The following is a 13,869-nucleotide window of genomic DNA, read 5'->3' on the forward strand; positions in this document are numbered from 1 at the left end:
TGCTTGGAATCATACAAATGCACATGCATGAGAAGAGTGGAAACCTGAGACAGTAGCCTAGAGCAGTTAGATTTAGGGGTAGAAGATTTCTATGGCGTTCTGGTGGTAGTTCTTAGGGGCTTCCTGTTGAAGTTAAGCATTGACTGAGACCAAAATGCAAGCTTTTTTGAATGTTGGGGCATATTTTAGAAGTCAATTGTGGAGTTTCCTATTGGGGGGTGATGGAACTGATTTTGCCTCCAATTATCTAAGAAATCCTGGGAAGAGCTTAGGATAAAGAGCAGAAGGGGTGATCTACTCGGAGTCTGAGACATCTTCTGGGAACCTAGACTTAGGGCCTTTGAGAAGGCAACCTTGGTATTGAGAAGTCTCTGGTAAGCTTTTAGGTTTCCCATTGAACAAAAAGCTGAAAAAGTTCTGAAATTTAATTGCTCAAGAATGGGAACAACTAAAAAGTTTTTTCTGCTCTCCCCAGATTGCTTGCTGAAGGATGCCCTAAGCCTGGGCCAATTAAGAACTAAGACTAAGTCCCCTTGGGAAGAAGGGAAGGAGAGAAACAGAGACAGAGAGAGTGACCCTTAACTCCCCACAGCACTATTTTTTCTGGACTTTTTTCCCCTAAGCCCCTCCCTGAGGACAATTTCCTTCTTCATCACCAGTGGAGGCAGCACCAAGAAGCTCTGACCCCTGTGTTCAGCTCAGCAGTAGCCAGACAGGAGTAGCCCTGCCCAAGCCCCAGAGAGCATCAGAAGTGGCAGAGGAGCCCGCGCATCGAGGTGAGTGTCTTCTCAGGGTTCCCCTGTACAGAGGAAAGTGTCAGAGAGGATGAGGATAGGGAGTTCTGGCTTGGCTGCCTTCTAGAGGAGGACGCCAAGAGTCTGGAGGCTGGGCCGGGGAGCAGCTGCAGAGTGGAGAGCAGACTCAGCTCTTCTCTGACCGGGAGCTCGTGCAGGCGCAGCTCCCGATGTCAGTCAGCAGGCTTCTCTCTCATGTTTCTTCATCTAGTGGTGGTTATGGAAAACTGGGGAGAAGCAGACCCCTGAGATCTCCCAATGGTTCTGTCTTTGAAGCCTGGATTCCCATCAGTGAAAGATGTACAGAAGTACTGAAGAAGTTCAGGAAGGGAAGAGAGGAAGGGAAAATCATAAAGTGAGGAAGGAAGGCAAACGAAGAGCAATAAGATGGGGAAATATGGCTTACGAGTCTTGGCCAGGATCTCGTACTTTTTAATCATATACTATACATTCCTACATCCTTCCTCTGCCAGAAGATGTCAAATTTTCATCTCTACTTATTTGTCTTAAGAATATATTTTAAATATTTAAATATATTGGGTCAGGAAGATTCCCTGGAGAAGTGCATGGCAACCCACTCCAGTATTCTTGCCTGGAAAATCCCATGGACAGAGGAGCCTAGTGGGCTATAGTGCGTGGGGTTGCAAAGAGTTGACTAACACTCTCAGGGAATTTTCATAATTTTTAATTTCCCAGGTGGTCCAGTAGCTAGAACTCTGCTCTCCCAGTGCAGGGGGGCAGGTTTGATCCCTGGGTGGGGAACTAGATCCCACATGCCACAGCTAAGAGTTCACATGCCAGAAATAATACCCAGTGAAGCCAAATAAATGATATATATAATTATATATACTATATAGAAGATTCGTCTTTGCTCTCGTGGAGCTTATATTCCATCATCACACATGGACAACGAACAAATAAAATGAAATTTCATGTCCTGTTTCTTGCTTTTTTTCCTATGGCATTCTTAGTAAACTAACATCTTCAATATTTTAATTTCTTGTTTGCAGAATGACCTTGAACCCCTCCTTAAATGTAATCTCTACCCGGCCACAAGTTTTATTTTGTTTACTGCTGCCTTTGTTTCATGTTCAATTAAGGAATGAAATAAACAATTAAATATTAACATAATATAAGGCAATAAGAGCTGTGAGGAGAATGGAAGTCCAGAAATGAGCAGGTCGGACCTATTTTAAGGAGGGTGATTTTGGAAAGAGTCCTCTGATGAGATGACATTAGTGTAGTGGGATGGTTGAAGTGAGAGGTCAGGCATCCTGAGTGCCTGAGAGCCTTAGGTCTAAACTTGTCAAAGCTGGGTGCTATCTTTCCTTCCTGCCAAAACTTGGAAGGCAAATGGAGTTAGAGAAGAATTAATCTATCTGGAAAATTATCTCAGTCTCAAAGAGCTATTGTTTTGGAACACTAGCTGCTCTGTCATATGGAGATTCTAAAAGCCGGGAAAATCAGGGATGTTGTTCTTAGACCCTTTGCTTTTTTTCTGCTGACCCCTACCTGGGTCTCTGCAGTACCAATCAGGATGAAGGGTGGGGTAAATTTCAGACTTTTATACATTCTCTGGAATGCTACTATGTCATCTGCTACAGCTAACCTCGGCTTCCCTTGTGGCTCAGAAGGTAAAGCATCTGCCTGTGATGCAGAAGACCCAGGTTCGATCCCTGGGTCGGGAAGATCCCCTGGAGAAGGAAATGGCCACCCACTCCAGTATTCTTGGATAGAGGAGCCTGATGGGCTACAGTCCATGGGGCCGCAAAGCAGCAACTACACTTACTTACACTTACACAGTTAACCTAAGTGGAAAGAACAACTCCCAGATCCAAGAGGCTGACTCAGCATCAAAACTGGCCTCCTTCAAGTCTTAACCTTTGTGCCCTGTGAGAAAGAACATCTAGAGGGGAAAAAAGACAAGAGAGGTGTTCTTCACACAAGTGGAGAGGATGCTATCTTCATCCATTCCAGGCAGTGAACTTTCAGCTGGACTGGAAGTGACACATTTGGGTCTGACTTTGTGCAGAGCATCCTCATAGGGGCAGCTCACCTGGCCCCCAGGTTGGAAATGGTTCCTCATCCTAGGCTGTCCTTCTCTCTTGAGAGCAGGACCATGTGGAACAGCGTTTCTCTTCTTTTGATCTCTAGGTTTCCCAAGGAGCAGAAACAAGAACTGAATGACGAGCAATCACTCAAGTGCCACTGAACTGAATTCTGCCTTTTAGGGTTCCCTGGGTCCCAAGAACTACATCAAATTCTTTTTGCTGTATTCTTTCTCTTCTACTCAGTGACAGTAATGGGGAACATGGTCATTGTTTACGTTGATAAACATCTTCAGTCCCCCATGTATTTTTCCCTTGGTCATCTTTCTGCCATCATCACCTACATTATTGCCCCTTTGATGCGCTAGGGGTTGCTGCTCCCTGGGATGCAGACAGTGTCTCTGACTACATGTGTTGCCCAGCTCTTCCTGCACCTTGCTCTGGGGACCACAGAGTTTGCACTGTTGGGAGTGATGGCTGTGGACCGTTACGTGGCTGTCTGTAACCCTTTGAGGTACAATACCATTATGAACAGCCACACCTGCATCTCGGTGGTGACTGGGTCATGGGTGTTTGGGTTCCTTTCTGAAATCTGGCCAGTCTATGCCACATTTCAGTTTACCTTCTGCAAATCAAACATGTTAGACCATTTTTATTGTGACCGAGGTCAGTTGCTCAAACTATCGTGTGATGACACTCTTTTCACAGAGTTTGTTCTGTTTTTAATGGCTGTTTTCATTATCATTGGTTCTCTGGTTCCAACAATTGTCTCCTACACCTACACCACCTCCACCATCCTCAGGATCCCCTCAGGCTCCGGCCGCAGGAAAGCCTTCTCTACGTGTGCCTCCCACCTCACCTTTGTTGTCATCGGCTATGGCAGCTGCTTGTTCCTGTTTGTGAAACCCAAGCAAACGCAGGTAGCCGAGTACAATAAGATAGTCTCCCTGTTGATTTCCGTGTTAACCCCTCTGCTGAACCCTTTCATCTTCACTCTCCGGAATGACAAAGTCAAAGAGGCCCTTCGAGATAGAGTGAAACGTGGCTGTCAACTCCTCAAGGATTAACTCTTCTCTCAGTTCCTTTTTTGTGGTGTATTCAACATTATGGATTATTCCAGGAACTAGAAAACACTAACTTTCCCCTCTTTAATCACTGTCACCATTAGAAAAGCCGAGCAGTGTGTATGACTCCTGATAAGGCTATGGAGGTAGGAAGAGCCAGTAAAAAGGCACCCACTGTCTGCTCGCTAGAATCTCATCACCTTAGTTTCTATTTATACTTCCACTGTTGAACTTAGAGAACCATATTCTTGTGATGTGGGAAGAATCAAAAAAAGTAAATATGTAGATGTTTGTAGGAGCCCTGTTAGTCAAATTATTGGCTTCCTTTTAATCTCTGAAGATATGTTTCCCAGGGGAGGAATGAAATGGGGGCAGTAGTGGGGTGAGATATATGGTATAATCAAGGTCCAAAGTCGGAGGTGTTCACTGTATTTCTTCAGCAGCTGTTGCTATTTCTTTTCTGACATTTTTGTGAAATTTTTTGACAAGGTGCCCATATGCTTTAAAGTACCCTATGTTTCTCTTTTCCTCTGGTTGTTTTTCATGTTTTCTCGGCCCCATTGCTACTGCAAAGTAAATATAATGTTGTATACACTTTGCCACAAAATGAACCTGGAGTGGTGATATAGGGATTGGAATGCTTCTCATTTGACAAATCTTGGTGACCACCTGGGGAAGAAGGAAAAAGTTCCATTCACTAAACCTCAGGGCGTTGCTTTAGCCTCTCCCCTTTGAGGTCTATAAGTGATAGAGACTGGTAAGAGCAAAGTGACTAATTCTGGAAGGAGTATCCTGTGTTTGCTGCTGCTAAAAGCAACTCTTTCTGTCTAGACCTCTCCCATACTCAGACATCAGGCTGCATAATGCCTCCTGATTCTTTGTTTTCCAAATCCAAGGGCAGCACCTTTCTTAGGTCTGCTCTGTGGACAGACTACAACCAGCAAAGAAGCCCCCAAGTGATGCCCAGTTCCTGGGCAGTTTCAGAGCGTGGCAGTTTGGCAGTGTAATTGTCAAATTTTCATGTGGCTGGAGAAAAGGCTTTGGAGGTAGGAGTTTACTGAAATGATGATGCTCATGCATTCTGCCAGCCCTGAACTGAGAGTGGCGGCTAAGCTGCCCAGCAGAGGGTGATGGGGTTTCCTGAGAGCACTGTGTGAGGATACCTTCCTGTTGGTGAGCAGAGGCAAAACCACCGTGTCTACTGAATTATTTGTACTGAGGATTAGACGGTGAGTCAAATCAGCCCATATTCTGCTAGCCACCACTGGCTGAGAAAGGGTTGGAGGCTCAAACACAGATACCCCTTGCCCTGGTTCATTGCATGAGGTCCGTCCTCACCAGAGGGATCCCACTGTTCTCGTTTGCCTGTGATTTTCTGTGTCCCAGGTTGTCCCCTGGTGCTGGAGGCAAGTCAGGCCAGTGAAGAGCACCTCATAGCCTGGACTCCAGCACTCAGTGAAGAGCGCTGAGCATCATCATTTCAGTAACGCTTCAGTTCTCCCCGCTTGTCATCACCATGCCCCTCACTCCCTGCCCTTCTGGTTTCGCCTTCACCTACCCCTTCCCTGATTCTTCTCTGCCTCCTTTGTTCTCCAGGTCTCAGCTGCTTCTCTCTCTCCTTCTTTCCGCTCCCCATGTTGCCCCAGGAATCTAGCCTCTGACCTCCTGCTGCTGACACACTCCTCTTCCTCGCCCCCAACCCCACGCCACATCCCATTCTCCTCCTCCTCACTGAGTCAGTTGCAAACAGCCTTTCTCTCAGCACTCTGGTAGTCTTGCTGACTTTCTCAGATGAATCTGTCATCGAGTCTAGGTTATGAGAGGAGCAGGAGAGTTCCAGGTGAAGGAGTTAATGATTGGGACTAAAATCATCTTTTGTAACCAGGATTTTCTGTTTAGTCTTTGGTTGTAAGCAAAAGAATCTGTGAGTCTATTTGCATTAATCTGCTTGTGCTGCCATATCGAAACACTACCGCTTCAGCTTGAAATTTGGTGACAAACGACTGAAATTTATTTTACACAGCTTTGGAGGCTAGAAAGATCCAGGTTTAGACCAATTCAGTTTCTGATGAAGCTTCTCTTTGTGGTTTGTAGGGCGCCACCTTCTTTGTATGTCCACACAGGGCCTTTCTTGTAGTGGACATGCGTAGAGAGAGAATGAGTCTCCTTTATAAGGACACTCAGCTTACCAGTTAGGATCCACCCTTATGACCTCATGTGTGTGTGCTCGGTCATTGAGATGTGTCTGACTCTTTGTGAACCCAGGGACTGCATCTTTCCAGGCTCCTCTGTCCATGGGATTTTCTAGGCAAGAATACGGAGTGGGTTGCCATTTGCTTCTGCAGGGAATCTTCCCAACCCAGGAATCCAACCCACATCTCCTGCATTGGCAGGCAGATTCTTTACCACTGAGCCACCAGGGAAGCTGTCTTATGACCTCAGTTAACCTTAATTATTTCCTTAGGGCCCCATCTTCAGACACAGTTGCCCTAAGGGTAAGAGCTTCAACATATGAATTTTTTTTTTTTTTTTAAATTTTTGACTTGGTCTATTTTAACCACAACATTGCAATTTCACAACTTTGAAAGAAAAACTTTTAATTTAGTAGAAATTCTTTTTTTTTTTTTTATAGTTTATCTCTGTCTTTATTTTTTATTTTATTTTATTTTTATTTTTATTTTTTACCATGAGGTACTTTAGTTATTTTCAGTATTCATCCCACTTGCATAATATCTAAGACAGAACTATGTCATACCATATTCTTTTTTTTTTTTTTCTGAAAAATTTCACAATATAATGTTGATAGTTTACCATGAAGAAATTAAGAAAAGAGAATAGTTTCTAATGTTTATCCATGTATTGACTGTTCGTAGTGCTCTTTACTCCTTCCTGTATTTCCCAGTTTTGTTTTGATATTATCATCATTCATAAAGGACTTTATCATTTTTTATAGCTCGTGCATGCTTCCTTAGCTTTCATTTCTCTGAAGGTGTTTTCACTCCCATTTCAAAAGATACTTTCAATGAATATCTATTACAGAATTGACAGCTTTAATTTTTCAGCACTTTATTTATTTTTTATTTGATAAATTTAATGCCTTTTATTGCCATACCTCATTTTACTGTGCTTTGCTTTAGTGAGCTTTATAGATACGTGTTTTTTTTTTTTTTTTTCCTTGTTAATTTTCTGTTTAGTTGATCTATCCATAAGTGTGAGTGGGGTATTAAAGTCTCCCACTATTATTGTGTTATTGTTAATTTCTCCTTTCATACTTGTTAGGATTTGTCTTACATACTGCGGTGCTCCCATGTTGGGTGGATATATATTTATAATTGTTATATCTTCTTCTTGGATTGATCCTTTGATCATTATGTAGTGACCATCTTTGTCTCTTTTCACAGCCTTTGTTTTAAAGTCTAATTTATCTGATACGAGTATTGTGACTCCTGCTTTCTTTTGGTCCCAATTTGCATGGAAAATCTTTTTCCAGCCCTTCACTTTCAGTCTGTATGTGTCCCCTGTTTTGAGGTGGGTCTCTTGTAGACAACATATGTAAGGGTCTTGTTTTTGTATCCATTCAGCCAGTCTTTGTCTTTTGGTTGGGGCATTCAACCCATTTACGTTTAAGGTAATTACTAATAAGTATGATCCCGTTGCCATTTACTTTATTGTTTTGGGTTCGAGTTTATACACCATTTTTGTGTTTCCTGTCTAGAGAATATCCTTTAGTATTTGTTGGAGAGCTGGTTTGGTGGTGCAGAATTCTCTCAGCTTTTGCTTGTCTGAAAAGCTTTTGATTTCTCCTTCATACTTGAATGAGATCCTTGCTGGGTACAATAATCTGGGCTGTAGGTTATTTTCTTTCATCATTTTAAGTATGTCTTGCCATTCCCTCCTGGCTTGAAGAGTTTCTATTGAAAGATCAGCTGTTATCCTTATGGGAATCCCCTTGTGTGTTATTTGTTGTTTTTCCCTTGCTGCTTTTAATATTTGTTCTTTGTGTTTGATCTTTGTTAATTTGATTAATATGTGTCTTGGGGTGTTTCTCCTTGGGTTTATCCTGTTTGGGACTCTCTGGGTTTCTTGGACTTGGGTGATTATTTCCTTCCCCATTTTAGGGAAGTTTTCAACTATTATCTCCTCAAGTATTTTCTCATGGTCTTTCTTTTTGTCTTCTTCTTCTGGAACCCCTATGATTCGAATGTTGTAGCGCTTAATATTGTCCTGGAGGTCTCTGAGATTGTCCTCATTTCTTTTAATTCGTTTTTCTTTTATCCTCTCTGATTCATTTATTTCTACCATTCTATCTTCTAATTCACGAATCCTGTCTTCTGCCTCTGTTATTCTACTATTTGTTGGCTCCAGAGTGTTTTTAATTTCATTTATTGCATTATTCATTATATATTGACTCTTTTTTATTTCTTCTAGGTCCTTGTTAAACCTTTCTTGCATCTTCTCAATCCTTGTCTCCAGGCTATTTATCTGTGATTCCATTTTAATTTCAAGATTTTGGATCAATTTCACTATCATTATTTAGAATTCTTTATCAGGTAGATTCCCTATCTCTTCCTCTTTTGTTTGGTTTGGTGGGCATTTATCCTATTCCTTTATCTGCTGGGTATTCCTCTGTCTCTTCATCTTGTTTAAATTGCTGAGTTTGGGAGTCCTTTCTGTATTCTGGCAGTTTGTGGAGTTCTCTTTACTGTGGCGTTTCCTCGCTGTGTGTGGGTATGTAGAGGTGGCTTGTCAAGGTTTCCTGGTTAGGGAAGCTTGTGTCGGTGTTCTGGTGGGTGGAGCTGTATTTCTTCTCTTTGTTCAGTCGCGCTATGGGGAGGGAGGGAGGGATGCTGCAAACAAATGACACTGGCGTGCGCTCGCAGTGCCTCAGCCACACTGGGTCTGCCCCCGCTCACGGCGCGTGTAGCCTCCCTGCCCACACTGCTCAGGCTCTAGGTTGTTCCGCTGGGAACAATCCGAGACTGGCCCTGGGTTGCATGCACCCCCCAGGTCCGAGCCGCTCAGGTTCAGGCACTCAGGTAGTCCTCAGAGGCGCAGACTCAGTTGGGGCTGCGTTTTGTGCTCTTCCCAGGTCCGAGCAGCTCAGGTGATGAGGTGTTTGGCGAGCGCCAATGCTGCGACTTATCGCCTCCCCGCCACTTGTTTATCTGGGTGTAAAACCGGCGCACCTTCTCAGGCAGATGTTGACCGTCCAGACCCCCAATAAGTTTTAGTTAGCAAAGAAGCCAGTTTTATAGATAATGTCTCTCTGGGGCTGAGATTGCCCCCTTCCGGCTCTGGCTGCCTGTCACCGGAGGGGGAAGGTTTGCAGCCGGCTACCTCTGTTTAGTCCTTTGTTCCGTGCGCGGGCTGGCGGTGTCTTAGGTTAGGGCTGGCTTTTCGCATGGTAGATATCCCACAGTCTGGTTTGCTAGCCCAAATTATTTCGCTCAGATAGTGCTCAGGGTATTCGGGCCAGATTCTTACTCTCAGTGATGCAGCCCACGCCGCGCCTCCCTGCCCAGCCCCCGCTTGCTAATGGCGGATGCAGGCGTCTGCGCTGCTTCTCCGCTGGAGGAGTTACCGTAGGGCTCGCAATCTGCGAGTTTTAATTGTTTATTTATTTTTTCTCCCTGTTATGTTGCCCTCTGTGCTTCCAAAGCTCGGCACGGATTCGGCAGTGAGAAGGTTTCCTGGTGTTTGGAAACTTCTCTCTTTTTAAGACTCCCTTCCCGGGACGGAAGTCCGTCCCTCCCTCTTTTGTCTCTTTTATTGTCTTTAATATTTTTTCCTACCTCCTTTCGAGGAGTTGGGTTGCTTTTCTGGGTGCCTGATGTCCTCTGCCGGCATTCAGAAGTTGTTTTGTGGAATTTACTCGACGTTTAAATGCTCTTTTGATGAATTTGTGGGGGAGAAAGTGTTTTCCCCGTCCTACTCCTCCGCCATCTTGGCGCCTTCCCCCCAACATATGAATTTTGCAGGATATAAACATTCAATCTCTAACACTATCACTCTGCTCCTACAGCACAAGCTTAGTCTCATCCAGAATGTCTACTTTGTCTTCATATTGGGAGCTGAGAGACAGATGTCTGTCCACTGGAGGCTCAAGCTTCCCAAGCTGTAAGCATCTTCTCTATAAAAATAAAATGAAATGCTTCATGCCCACTATGAAAGCTTAGTAGCTTTTCATTCCACTTAATTTTTCCTCTATATTCCTCACAATTGCACACAGTCATAATCAACATAAGTATCTAAAATGAAATACTAATTAGAGACTTCTCTGAATTTCTTATGCACACACAATTACTACACTGTAAAAATATTCTTATGTATACTTTTAGGTATGTCAGATTTAATACATTGCTATTTTTGCTTCACATAAACACTGATCTCTGTTAATATATACTTTGTATTCTTAGTGATGTGTCATGAATAAAAATAAAAATAGAACTATAGAGAAGATTACTTCCAACCAAGCAAATTTTTAATATTTTCTCTTCTAGAAAGATTCCTTGGCTAAAATAAAATGCCTACCTAGATAGATACCTGTGACATGACTTTGATGAGACAGTCCCTTTTCCTGTTTTACTTTCTATAGGTATTCCTCTATACCCATACTTGACAATGCCTAAATTTTGGTGTATATGATACAAAGTAAAATATTCAATTTTCTTCTTGATAATAGTTTTCTAATTAGGAATTAAAGAATAAGAAGAGAGTAGTATTGTAATTAAAACTTCTGTGTCTTCTTATCACCACCACAAATATTAATTTTGTGCTTAATTTGATAGTAATTCTCAAAGCTAAACAAAATTACCATTTGGCACCGGTTTGTCTGACTCTAAAGTTTGCTCTTAACCTCTTTATTTTGTTCTCTCATTAATTTTTCCAATAGAGACACTGAATATAACTTTTATATCATATGATTGATTTTTATATATTGAATTTTATATATGTTTAAAGTACTTTATATATTGAATATCTACTGCATTAAATAAGCTTTGTTAAATACTTTGAAAGCATGTAGGTAGAAGGGAACAGTATTAATAGTATATACCAAGTACCTTGTAATTTCTCTATATTTTTATTTAAGCCTGGTAATATCTTGTAGGTTAGTAGTATGTGCATTTAACAAATGAGAAATAGAAGGTCAGAGGGGTTAAGTAACTTGCCGAGGTTTTCTTAACTATCAACCATATCACATCCATCAGATTGGAAAAAAGTAAAGCTCTGGCAATACTAAGTGTTAATGTGAATTCTGGAAAACAGACTTGAATTCATTTCTGATGGGAATAAAATATTATGGTCTGTGTATTACAAAGTAGCAAAATGAGTAAGCATGAACTGCATATATACTATGACATATTTTCAAGTTGATTCTTTCTTTATCTGTATTGTGTCTACTGATAAGCCCATGAAAGGGATACTCAATCTCTCAGACAATGTTTCTTAATTTATAATATTTTCACTTGATTCTCTTATAATTTTTATCTCTTTTCTGCAATTCCTTTCTTGTTTTTGCATTTATCCGCCTTTTCCACTACATCATATAACATATTAACCATAGTTATATTAGTTTTGAATTGGGTAAATATTTTCTGGTATATCATTTAAGATTCTTTATTTTTTTTTCACTTTTCACTTTTTTTTTTTAATGGATACTCCAGGGCTTACCATGTACATCTTAAGTAAGAATTGACTTTAGGTTTATACTAACAATGCAAGTTAGATATAGAAACTTTATTCTTACAAAGCTCTATTTCACCTCCACCCCCTCCCCTTTTGTGCTGCTGTATTCTTTTTCAATCTATATGTGTGTTAGTCACTCAGTCATGTCTAACTCTTTGTGACCCCTTAGACTGTAGCCTGCCAGGCTCTTCTGTCTATGGAATTCTCCAGGTGGGAATACTGGAGTAGGTAGCTATTCCCTTCACTGGGGCTGGTGTTGGTGGTGGTGGCGGGGGGGGGGGGGGGGTCTTCCTGACCCAGGGATCAAACCTGGGTCTCCTGCATTGCAAATTCTTTACCATCTGAGCCACCAGTGAAGCCTTTCCATCTATATAGTAACAAACTAAACAATACATTGTTATAATTATTATTTTATATAATTTTAAAGAAGCTGGAAGAAGAAAGGAGAGCAAGTAAATATTTATATTATCTGTTATATGAACCTTGTTTACCTTTCTGGTTCTCTTCAAATATTTCTCAGGTTCAAGTTGACATTTGGTGCCCTTTCCTTATTCCAAAACAGCTTTGTTCCTACTCACTTCCTTTGTGGTGTTATTGGCAAATATATTACATTTCTTTTATTTACCCACTCAAGAATATAATCATATACTGCATGTTTTATACAGTTGCTTTTTAAAATGAATTAATGGAAGGCAGAAGGAAAAATGAGCATTTACTTCCCTAGTGGCCCAGATGGTAAAGAATCTGCCTGCAATGTGGGAGACCTGGGTTCAATCCCTGGGTTAGGAAGATCCCCTGGAGGAGGGCATAGCAACCCACTCCAGTATTCTTGCCTGGAGAATCCCATGGATGTCAGAGATCCCTCTGTCCATGGGGTCACCAAGAGTCAGACAGGACTGATGGACTAAGCACAGCATACCGTATTTTATAATTACAGAATTACCTCTACCCATGTTTGTTGTGTGTGCATGACCCTGGATCCAGTCACTATCTGGGTCACTTGCTTTTAGTTAAAAGAACTTCCTTTAGTATTACTATTAAGGTGACTCTTGTAGCAAGAAAATCTGTTTTATCTGGGAATATCTTTCTTTTACCTTTATTTTCGAGAGAGAGTTTTTACTGGTATAAGATTCTTGATTGACCACGATTTTTCTTTTAGAGCTTTGAACGTATCATCCCATTATCTTCTGGTCTTAATCATTTCCTATAAATCAGCTGTTAATCTTATCAAGTTTGCCTCTTATTGTGCTTGAGAAGTTATTTCTTTCTCTCTTGCTGCTTTGAAGTTTTTTTTTTTTTCTCTTTGTCTTTCAGCAGTTTTAGTATTAGTATGTTTGTTTGTGGATCATTTGCATTTATCCTACATGGAGCTCATTTATCTTTTTGGATGTGTAAATTGATGTTTTCATTAAAATTAGAAAGTTTTCAACCATCATTTTCTTGAGTATTTTTTATGCTCTTTTGTATCTCTCCTATGCTCTTGGCCATCCCATTTCATGTGTATTGGTGTGCTTAATGGAGTCCCATACATCTCCATCTCCAAGGCTCTGTTAATTTTTCACAATCTTTTTTTTCTCTTGATTCTTAAAATTGCATAATTTCTATTGATCCATCTTCAGGTTTGCTAAATCATTCTTCTGTCAGGAAAATTCTACTGTTGAGTTCTAATGAATTTTTCATTTCAGTTATTATAGTTTCAACTCTAGAATTTCCATTTGCTCCTTTAAAAACATAATTTTGATTTCTTTGTTGAAATCTTCTATAGGGAGAAACACTGTCATCGTGCTTCTTTAGCTTCTTTAACCAGTTTTTTTCTTTAGGTCTTTGAACATATATGTATATATAATGGCTGCTTTGAAGCCTATGCCTGTTTAATGTGACATTGATCAGTTTCTGTCTTGAGCTTTTTCTCTTATGTGTGGGTCATAGTTCTTGTTTCTTTGCAGGTCTTACAATATTTCATTGAGAACTAAACATTTTAGATGTTATGTGGTGCACCACTCCTAGGGTTTATTATTGCAGTTTGCTTGCTGAAGTATTTAGTGTCCTGCCTAGACTATTTTAATAAAGTCCAATTTCCTTGGCAGTGTGCACCCTCAATGTCACTCCTCAGAGACCAAACTCTTAGGCAAACACAAAATCACCTTGAAGTGACACTGGTTTCAACAGGGCTTTCCCTGTCTCTTCCCCTGATCACACCCACCTGTTAAGATCCACTAATTACTGGATAACTGTTCTATTGTTTTTGACAATGCCCTGGGGCATAAATTGCTTCAA

The 13,869-nt window shown here is 41.1% G+C and overlaps 1 non-coding gene and 1 pseudogene across 1 annotated transcript; both read left to right on the forward strand.

Moving 5' to 3' along the window:
• Positions 1–2,410: 2,410 nt before the first annotated feature.
• Positions 2,411–2,482, forward strand: TRNAH-GUG (transfer RNA histidin (anticodon GUG)). The gene has a single exon. It is a non-coding gene; the product is annotated as a tRNA-His (tRNA).
• Positions 2,483–2,977: 495 nt separating this feature from the next.
• Positions 2,978–3,909, forward strand: LOC147373605 (olfactory receptor 9A4-like; annotated as a pseudogene).
• The last annotated feature ends 9,960 nt before the right edge of the window (positions 3,910–13,869 follow it).

Source organism: Bos grunniens, chromosome 4, assembly GCF_055505025.1.
Source record: "Bos grunniens cultivar Pamir isolate PY7600 chromosome 4, Bosgru_T2T1.0, whole genome shotgun sequence".
Lineage (NCBI taxonomy): Eukaryota > Metazoa > Chordata > Mammalia > Artiodactyla > Bovidae > Bos > Bos grunniens.